This window comes from Arachis stenosperma, unplaced genomic scaffold, assembly GCF_014773155.1.
Source record: "Arachis stenosperma cultivar V10309 unplaced genomic scaffold, arast.V10309.gnm1.PFL2 arast.V10309.gnm1.Scaffold_100025, whole genome shotgun sequence".
Taxonomy (NCBI): Eukaryota; Viridiplantae; Streptophyta; class Magnoliopsida; order Fabales; family Fabaceae; genus Arachis; species Arachis stenosperma.
The window spans coordinates 1,617,650-1,621,546 of record NW_026651369.1 but is presented as its reverse complement, the minus strand read 5'-3'; the positions used below and the strand labels follow the sequence as shown (position 1 = coordinate 1,621,546).

The 3,897-nt window shown below is 40.6% G+C and overlaps 1 non-coding gene across 1 annotated transcript; it reads right to left on the bottom strand.

The window, feature by feature from the left end:
- Nucleotides 1-1,173: 1,173 nt before the first annotated feature.
- Nucleotides 1,174-1,281, bottom strand: LOC130959912 (small nucleolar RNA R71). Its single transcript, XR_009078902.1, has one exon. It is a non-coding gene; the product is annotated as a small nucleolar RNA R71 (small nucleolar RNA).
- Nucleotides 1,282-3,897: the final 2,616 nt, after the last annotated feature.

Sequence of the window (3,897 nt, the reverse complement as noted above, 5' to 3'; positions counted from 1 at the left end):
AAGTTTTCAAAGTTTTTCAAAATCAAATCTTTTTCAAATCATATCTTTTCAATCAAATGTTTTCAAAATCAATTCCTTTCCTTTTTCAAAGACACTTACTATCAATTAATGATTTGATTCAACATTTCAAGTATGTTGCCTTTTCTGTTGAGAAAGGTTTAATGTTTGAATCATATCTTTTCTTGATAGCCAAGTTACTAATTTTTAAAATCAAATCTTTTTAAAATTGTTTTCAAATCATATCTTTTCAATCACACTTTTTTAAAATCAATCATATCTTCTTAACCTCATCTTTTTCAAAATAGTTTTCAATCAAATCTTTTTGATTCCTAACTTCAAAATCTTTTTTAAAAATCATCTTATTTCTTTCCCACTCTCATTTTCGAAAATTAAGTAATGTTTTTCAAAATATTTTCAAAATCTTTCACTTAATTTTCGAAAATTACTTCCCTTCTCCTCACATCCTTCTATTTATGGACTAACACTATCCCTTAATGCAAAATTCGAACTCCATTGATAAGTTCGAATTTTCTACTTCTGTCTTCTACTCTTCTTTTCCTCTAACACTTCAAGGAATCTCTATACTGTGACATAGAGGATTCCACATTTTCTTGTTCCCTTCTCTTTCTTATGAGCAGGAGCAAAGACAAAAGCATTCTTGTTGAGCCTGATCCTGAACCTGAAAGGACCTTGAAGAGAAAGCTAAGAGAAGCCAAAGCACAACTCTCTTTAGAGGACCTGACCGAATTCTTCAAAGAAGAAGAACACATGGCAGCCGAAAACAACAACAATGCCAACAATGCAAGGAAGGTGCTGGGTGACTTTACTGCACCTACTCCCGACTTCTATGGGAGAAGCATCTCTATCCCTGCCATTGGAGCAAACAACTTTGAGCTTAAGCCTCAATTAGTTTCTCTAATGCAACAGAATTGCAAGTTCCATGGAAACCCATTGGAAAATCCTCATCAGTTTTTAGCTGAATTCTTGCAAATCTGTGACACTGTCAAGACTAATGGGGTAGACCCTGAGGTCTATAGACTTATGCTATTCCCTTTTGCTGTAAGAGACAGAGCTAGAATATGGTTGGACTCACAACCTAAAGAAAGCCTGGACTCTTGGGAAAAGCTAGTCAATGCCTTCTTGGCAAAATTCTTTCCACCTCAAAAATTGAGTAAGCTTAGAGTGGAAGTCCAAACCTTCAGACAGAAGGATGGAGAATCCCTCTATGAAGCTTGGGAAAGATACAAACAATTAATCAGAAAGTGTCCTTCTGACATGCTTTCTGAATGGAGCATCATAGGTATTTTTTATGATGGTCTCTCTGAACTATCCAAAATGTCTTTAGATAGCTCTGCTTGAGGATCTCTTCATTTGAAGAAGACGCCTACAGAAGCTCAAGAACTAATTGAAATGGTTGCAAATAACCAATTCATGTATACTTCTGAAAGGAATCCTGTGAACAATGGGACTAATCAAAAGAAAGGAGTTCTTGAGATTGATACTCTGAATGCCATATTGGCTCAGAACAAAATATTGACTCAACAAGTCAATTTGATCTCTCAAAGTCTGTCTGGAATGCAAAATGCACCAAGCAGTACTAAGGATGCTTCAACTGAAGAAAAAGCATATGATCCTGAGAACCCTTCAATGGAAGAGGTGAATTACCTAGGAGAACCCTATGGAAACACCTACAATTCTTCATGGAGAAATCACCCAAATTTCTCATGGAAGAATCAAGAAAGACCTCAACAAGGTTTCAACAACAATAATGGTGGAAGAAACAGGTTTAGCAATGGCAAGCCTTTTCCATCATCTTCTCAACAACAGACAGAGAGTTCTAAGCAAAATACCTCTGACTTAGCAACAATGGTCTCTGATCTAATCAAAACCACTCAAAGTTTCATGACTGAAACAAGGTCATCCATCAGAAATTTGGAAGGACAAGTGGGTCAGCTGAGCAAGAAAGTTACTGGACTCCCTCCTAGTACTCTCCCAAGCAACACAGAAGAAAATCCAAAAGGAGAGTGCAAAGCCATTAACATGGCCGAATTCTGGGAGGAAGAAGAGGCAGTGAACGCCACTGAGGAAGACCTCACTGGACGTCCACTGGCCTCCAATGAGTTCCCCAATGAGGAACCATGAGAATCTGAGGCTAAAAATGAGACCATAGAGATTCCATTGGAATTACTTCTGCCATTCATGAGCTCTGATGAGTATTCTTCCTCTGAAGAGGATGAGTATGTCACTGAAGAGCAAGTTGTTAAATACCTTGGAGCAATCATGAAGCTAAATGATAAGTTATTTGGAAATGAGACTTGGGAGGATGAACCCCCTTTGCTCACCAAAGAACTGGATGACTTGTCTAGGCAGAAACTGCCTCAAAAGAGGCAGGATCCTGGGAAGTTTTCAATACCTTGTGCCATAGGCACCATGACCTTCAAGAAGGCCTTGTGTGACTTAGGGTCAAGTGTAAACCTCATGCCCCTCTCTGTAATGGAGAAGCTAGGGATCTTTGAGGTGCAAGCTGCAAAATCTCACTAAAGATGGCAGACAACTCAAGAAAACAAGCTCATGGACTTGTAGAGGATGTTTTGGTGAAAATTGAAAACCATTACATCCCTGCTGATTTCATAGTCCTAGAGACTGGGAAGTGCATGGATGAAACCATCATCCTTGGCAGACCCTTCCAAGCCACAGCAAAGGCTGTGATTGATGTTGATAGAGGCGAACTGATCATTCAAGTGAATGAAGAATCCTTGGTGTTTAAGGCTCAAGGATATCCCTCTGTCACCATGGAGAGGAAGCATGAAGAGCTTCTCTCAAATCAGAGTCAAATAGAGCCCCCACAGTCAAACTCTAAGTTTGGTGTTGGGAGGCCACAACCAAACTCTAAGTTTGGTGTTGAACCCCCACATTCAAACTCTAAGTTTGGTGTTGGGAGGTTCCAACATGGCTCTGAGTATCTGTGAGGCTCCATGAGAGTCCTCTGTCAAGCTAATGATATTAAAGAAGCGCTTGTTGGGAGGCAACCCAATGATTATATTTTATATATTTTCTTTTGTTATTTTATGTTTTTTTGTAGGTTGATGATCATAAGAAGTCACAAAATCCATTGAAAAAGCAAAAACAGAATGAAAAACAGGAAGAAAAACAGCACACCCTGGAGGACGCACTTACTGGCGTTTAAACGCCAGTAAGGTTAGCTGTTGGGCGTTTAACGCCCAGTCTGGCACCATTCTGGGCGTTTAACGCCAGAAAGGGGCACCAGACTGGCGTTAAACGCCAAGAAAGGGCAAGAACCTAGCGTTAAACGCCAGAAATGGGCACCAGCCCGGCGTTTAACGCCAGAATTGGCTCAAAACGTGTTTTTGAATGCCATTTGGTGCAGGGATGACTTTTCCTTGACACCTCAGGATCTGTGGACCCCACAGGATCCCCACCTACCCTACCACTCTCTCTCTCTTCTTCACCAATCACCTCAACACCTCTTCCCCAAAAAAACCCCTCACCTATCAAATCCCTTCTTTCTCTTCACCACTCACATCCATCCTTCATAAACCCCACCTACCCCACCATTCAAATTCAAACCACTTTCCCACCCAAACCCACCCTCAAATGGCCGAACAACCCTCTCCCCCTCTCCTATATAAACCCTCCTTCACTCCTTCATTTTCACACACCTTAAACACCATCTCTCTCCCCTTTGGCCGAATACAAGCCATTCCCTTTCTCCTCATTTCTTCTTCTTCTACTCTCTTCTTTCCTCTTTTGCTCGAGGACGAGCAAACATTTTAAGTTTGGTGTGGTAAAAGCGTTGCTTTTTCGTTTTACCATAACCATTTATGGCATCCAAGGCCGGAGAAACCTCTAGAAAGAGGAAAGGGAAGGCAAAAGCTT